Source organism: Diadema setosum, chromosome 3, assembly GCF_964275005.1.
Source record: "Diadema setosum chromosome 3, eeDiaSeto1, whole genome shotgun sequence".
NCBI lineage: Eukaryota > Metazoa > Echinodermata > Echinoidea > Diadematoida > Diadematidae > Diadema > Diadema setosum.
The window spans coordinates 825,916-832,907 of record NC_092687.1 but is presented as its reverse complement, the minus strand read 5'-3'; positions in this window follow the sequence as shown (position 1 = coordinate 832,907).

The window sequence follows — 6,992 nt, the reverse complement described above, 5'->3', positions numbered from 1 at the left end:
TTCTGTCCATAATTAATACCAACTATCAGAGCAGAAGCACTATCCTTTCAAAAGTTATTAGAGTTGAAAGTGAAGAGTGTGGACAAGGTTTGTCAGAAATGAAAAAGGGATTCTAAAGGCACACCTAATCACAAAATTCTACCAAAAATCTTCAAGATAAACTGCTAAAAAAAAAAACACATTTCTTGCCCTTTTTATGATACCAAATTTTAGCATAATGTAAAAGAAGACCAGCTCTTTCAGAAAATATGAAAAAGTCAAGTTCGGCTATAGGTTGACCCATTTCACTTATTTTCAGTCCTCACGCAAAATCAGTGTGTGCGACTTTATGTTCGTTTTAAGGTGCACGGTTACATATGCTACACTTTAGGGGTGACCTAGCAAGTAGTATGACTTACACATAATAAAAAAAAAAATAAACAGTATCATTATGTCAATACAACCTCCTTTTTGAAAGGAATTTGTCATTTTTACAATATTCTTGTTTGACATTATAATGAGTCGAGATGGAATCGGGTGAAAGAAAAGAGGAAGAAATAAAGATAGACTCCAGAAAGGGGGGGGGGTGGACAAGAGAAATCTGGTTTCGGTATAGCCGTGTATATAATGCGGGTAGAGAAGAAAGGGAGGATATGAAGGCAGATACCGGAGGGAAGATGAGAATATGAGAGCTATAGGGTAGGATACGGGTAGATAAGACATTTAGCTGTGAAGACAAAGCATGAAAGAAGAGAAGAACTGGGCAGAACTGGTTGTGATACAGCAGATTGATAGCTGCTGTTGTCACTGAAATCGGAAGGGTACAGTATGTACATTTGAAGTCCTTAACAACTATTTTAACTAACAATCATTCATAACAAACGCAATGACAAGGTAATCACACAATGACGTAACAGAGTAGGACGGCTATACAGTGAAAACATTCTTGCTAACAAGCAATTAAACAAGTGATACATCGACTTCAGTTACATTGTTGGTTTCTGTATCAACTGATAACGTAACAATTTGTTGGATGCGAACAGTGAACTCGGAAATTGCAACAATACAAACTGTAGGTCGTGCGTCCACCTCGAAACCATTGTTCGCCGTTGTACCAACAGATAAAGCAAATTGTAAAATACATGAGTAAAGTAGCACACACATTCCATAATCTTACAATATATGATGCTTGTCTCCGGAAATAACAGGACAGTGAGTGGGCTGAATTTGTTTGTTTGTTTTCTCTTTTTTTTAAGTAGCCATCTCTTTTAAAACTAAGCTTGTTCATAGCAGTAACAATGCATTGGTATGAAATAAATACACGCGTTAAATGCATTAGTCAAACATTTTGACTTTAACAGCAAACATTTCCATTTCATGTACATTGCTATAGCTCCAAAATATACGAAGAGCATCGATATAAACATGGATGTACATGTAGAAGGACATACGTTCATCACTGCACCACATCAAATGTTGCTTCACAAAAAATAATACTTCATTATGTATCAGTTTATCATGTTAGAGTAAAGCCATCTGTTTAAGTCAGAGTGCAGTCACAATGCAACAAAGGAAAATAAATACACGTTGTACGCACTTATGTCTGAGGTAGACATTTGATTTTAGTAAGAAACACTATAAAACCATAACTGATGCCTTAATTACATGATATGCAAAAGACATCGATATAGCAACAGTTTACCAATGTATCATATAAAATGGTTGCTTTGTTTGGTAATTTTCACTGTATGAAACCTTTCTGCAATAGCAGTTAGTTACGAGTTCTTAGTCAAAAGACTGGTGCAGTCAGAAATAATTCAGTTGTGGATCATGAAAAGTTGACAATGCCGATAAGGTTCCTTCCTGCCATTCGAATGTACCTTTAATTGTACTAAGAAAAAAACTCAACGTAACATAGCGAGTTACCACTTGGGTGGGGTTGTTTTAGTGGAACGGAGCAAGCAAGATTACTGCCAACGGAAAATGGCGCGAATAGTGGGCTCAACCCATTGAATTACAAAAGGGATGGGTGTTTCGTTGAAGTGTAAATGCCTATAGAAAATTAGGTTTATACTCTTGGTGCGGACAGTGGTAATTCTGCATTCATCTTGCTGACAATGGTTGAATGATAGAAAGAGGTTAAGGCAGAGAAGTCCGGAACGAGGTAAGAATACCTCTCCAGGAAGTTTGTCTTTGAAATAGATCCTTCCGCAGATCAGGTCGTGCGTCGACCTCGAGATCATTGTTCGCCGTTGTACCAACAGATGAAACAAGTTGTAAAATGCATGAATAAAGTAGCGCGCACATTATAATCTTACAATATATGATGCTTGTCTGCGAAAATAACAATACAGTGAGTGGGCTGAATTTGTTTATTTTTTTAAGTAGCCATCTGTTTTAAAATTAAGCTTGTTCCTAGATGTAACAATGCGGTGGTATAAGATAAATACATGCGTTAAATGCATTAGTCAAACATTTTGACTTTAAAAGCAACGTTTGGATTCCATGTACATTGCTATAGCTCCAAGATATACAAAGAGCATCAATATAAACATGGATGTACATGGAGAAAAAAAAAACACGTTCATCACTGCACCACATCAAATGTTGCTTCACAAAAAAAAAAATAATACTTCATTATGTATCAGTTTATCATGTTCGAATAGCCATCTGTTTCAATCAGAGTGCAGTCACAATGCAACAAAGGAAAATGAATACACACGAATGTCTGAGGTAGACATTTTGATTTTGGTAGTAAACACTATAAAACCATAACTGATTCCTTAATTGCATGATATGCAAAAGACATCGGTATAACAACGGTTTATCACTGCATCATATAAAATGGTTGCTTTGTTTGATAATTTCCATGTGCTCGATTTTTCGATTTTCCATGCTTCTATGTTTCCATGCTTCCATGCATAATTTCCATGCTTCCATGTGCTCGCAAACACCACATTTCATTCCAGCCGGCAATCATTTTCAAATTTTGCTTCTCGTATCACTAAATTTGGGATATAAATCAGCATAAATGATCTCATTTTTTTTTTCAGCTCAATCCAACTGTCTACTAATAGTCTGACAAATTTTCGCCTTTCCGATAAAAAGAGATCAATTTTGGTAAAGAGTTCTGCAGCATTTGTCATTGGGGCGATTTGTTCCACAGTAAATTTATTTAAGGCTCCATACAATTATACACAAGTGTGTACTCTAATTGATTTTCTTGGCTTCCTGTCACCATGTTTTCGACAGAACAGAAGGTATTCATTGTAAGTTCGTTTTTCAAAAATAGTGAGAGCACTGTCACTACTCAACGACATTCGATCGGGATGCGTTTGACTTTACACAGATACTGCCAGAGGCTGAATAAAGACTAGTTGTGATAGTGTAATTTCTCATGAATGAAAAATGAAGCATTCAAACCCTGGCCATTGTTCAGGACCATTGTCAGGGTGTTAACCACACACTCCCATACACACCCATTGACCCCTGTGCAAAGTGAAAGTTTTGTACAGAGGGTTGAAAATAGAGCAAAATCTGGAACTTAACTGTGAAATTAATCATGGATTTCTTGAAAATGATTTATACTTTCATATTTAAATCAACTTCAACAAAAGTGTACATTATGTAGCTATCATTCATATCAATGGCAGTGTTAGCTGATGTATAGTGTATAAATTATCAAGAATCAAAAGTGGGAAATGTTTTTTTTTGAAACACCTAGTACAAGCACACTCACACACACACACACACACACACACACACACACACACACACACACACACATTATACACATTCCGACAACACACCCAATACACACCAATACAGCACCGGCGCTGGGCATTGTACATGTGCTTAAAATTGTCGAAATCTTTGAAATACTTACCTAAATTTCGATATGTAGGCCTTCACACTTTGCTAAAGACTTTCCTCAGTTAAAGTGAAGTCCATGTCATTTTCTTCAAATTGTTCATACCGTAACTTTGACCCATTGAAAGCCAAAATATGTAAATAAAACCGTAGGTTCATGTGCTTGTTTTTCTTCTACGGGACTTTGAAGAATCTGACTAATCTGCCATCCTGCACCAAATAATAGCGCTACAGGATCAAAGAAATGACTGGGAATAAAATCTGTAATGACAAACTTAAATCCCCATAATTCTTCCAAAGTCCACGATATTTTCTCAAAATTTGCAAGAATTGCTGATAAAATGTACCCAAAACGTGGAAAAAAGTTTTAAAAATACTTTTTACGATCTCATGATCTGCCAAGTAACCTCTCATCTAAAGTACGCCTGTTCGCGGATGATTGTATTTTGTATCGTGGGATTGAAACCTCTTGAGACCAAACTTCACTCCAAGCTGATATTGGCACACTTCGGCCCTGGGAACAAAAGTGGCAGATGGGCTTCAATGCTTCCAAATGCTTCGTTATGACTGTCACTCACAAGTCAACACCCCCTCAGTTAAGTTACTCCATGGGAAACAACACACTAAGTAGAGTCGATCATCACCCATACCTTGGAGTTGAATTGGCATCGGATCTGTCTTGGACCATGCATATCAACCAAGTAATCAACACAGCCAACCGTCAACTTGGTCTACTGAGAAGGAATTTGTATAGCTGCGACATACAAACCAAAGCCATAGCTTTCATCACCCGGGTACGCCTACTCTTGGAATACTGTCACGCAGTTTGGGACCCAAGTCAGCAAAACAACAAACAAGCAATCGAAAAGATCAAAAAAAAAAAAGAGCTGCAAGATTTGCATGCAACAATTATGAAAGATCAGATAGTGTAACAAATGTGATGAAGCGACTGGAATGGGAAAGCCTCGAGAGACGTAGAATCAAATCTCGCCTTCTCATCATCTATAAAGAGACCCAAGGATTAATCCCTAGCAATATTAAACATTTACAAAGCTCCAACTCGATTAAGAGAAAACGAACCACACGGCACTCCTCCAAAAAAATTGTGTACGACCATATAAGAGCAAATAAGAGCTGCTACCGGCAGTCTCTATACCCAAGGACTATCCCCCAATGGAACAACCTCCCAGATAATGTCAGAGAAGCTTCTACAATCCCAAAATTTAAAGATCTTCTTGAAAATATCAAGTTTGATTAAAATATGCCTCCGACTCAAGCATATATTGCTACCTACGTGTACGGGATAGCCACACCAGGCGTTTGTACATCAAGGATATCAAGATCAAGATTCTTCAGCAAACATCGCCCTCACGCGGCAGAAAACACGGATATCTCTCAAATCCTTCTCGTCGACGTTTTCTATTAGGGGTGAGCAAAAGGACTAGGGTCATAAAACTTATTCTGTACAAACAAAGCCAATGTCATTTTCACGAAACTTTACCAAATTGTAGAAGAAGGTTTGCTTAAATCTTTAGTTGCCATGGTGAAAACCCCTGTGTGCCACGTCATTCTGAGACAAGAAAGTAGTCATGCTTTTAGAAAGAATGTTTGTTTTCCCACTGATATAACTATACCAATTTCTGTTAAGGTGGATATAATAGTGAGCAAAGTTGAAGAGGAATGCCAAGCTTTGCTTTGATATAAATAGTATGACAAATCTATTTCTATTTGTGTTTTTTTATGACCAGTTGCTACATTAATGTAAAGGCATGACTTTTGCACATAAATTTGTGGGAGAAACTTAGAATTTACACGCAAATTTTGTTGAAAACACCGCTTATAGTCAATCACCACGTAGAATGCAAGTTGTATGTAAAAGAAACAAAAGCGCCAGAAAAGTTTTCATGGTAATGCTAGGTTAGGCAATTTATCGATCGGTTTAAGCGGATTAGCGCGTTTGGGCAGAATATGTGAAGTTGACACGCCGTCGACTAAGTTGGACGTGCGAACATGGCACATAAAGAGTGAATGCAAAACAATTGTGAAAAGACGGGGGTCCATGAACACGTTTTAGTGTTACCAGAGCCTCACTGCCGCAGAAATCCCCGTATGACCCCCAGATCTGGCCAGGAACCAATGCAGGGATAAACCCTGCTAGGATGCATGCATCTTGCGCGGTTCATTCAAAACCCCATTTTGGAGAAGAAAAAACAAACAAACACTTGTTACAATTGCAGTGTTATGTTGAAAAAGAAATCAGAAAGGAAGGTCCATGCTGTGCGTTTGTGTTATATTCGCTTACACATTATGTGGACACAAGCGTGGAAAAATCCCCATTGACATGCTTGTTTGTTAGTTTGTTTTCCCCACTTGCTGTAACCATGTGCAGGAAGTGATAATGGAGGAAGAAGAATAAATAAAAGGACATGACAGTTTCGGCATTAATCTAACAGTCCTTCAAAGGAAAAACAAATCTTAATAATATAATGCCGTTGATTGTAGATTGCATGTGTTGGTTGTTGCAGTGGTCGGTAACATGCGTGTTTTAAAATATGTGACCCTGCACCTCAAAGCAAACAAAAAGTCACCAGACATGAATTTGTAACTAAGACCATATTCTAAAAGAGCAGACTTTAAGCTTTAAAGTGATGTATAACTCAAATCAAATGGACTCTCCTAACCTACCTAAATATTGGAAAGAAAGCACAATCTCAGGAAAAGTGTGAACTGAGAAAAGAGGCTCTGAAGTACAGTGTCTATTCAAGCGCTTAATCTTTACCAAACCGTGCTGGCTGTGCGATGAATGGGACAAAAAACAGGAAGTAAACCACCAGAGTAACAACAATGAAGGGATTATTAGATTAAACTGAAATTAGACGTGCCTCATTAACACATTCTGTCCATAATCAATGCCAACCTCCAAGCAGTAGCACTGTCTTTTCAAAAGTTATTAGAGTTGAAAGTGAAGAGTGTGGACAAGGTTTTTCAGAAATGAAAAATGGATTCTAAAGACACCCCTAATCACACTATTCTACCAAAAATGTTCGAGATAAACTGCTAAAAAAAACACACTTTCCTGCCCGTTTTATGATACCAAATTTTAGCATAATGTAAAAGAAGACCCGCTCTTTCAGAAAATATGA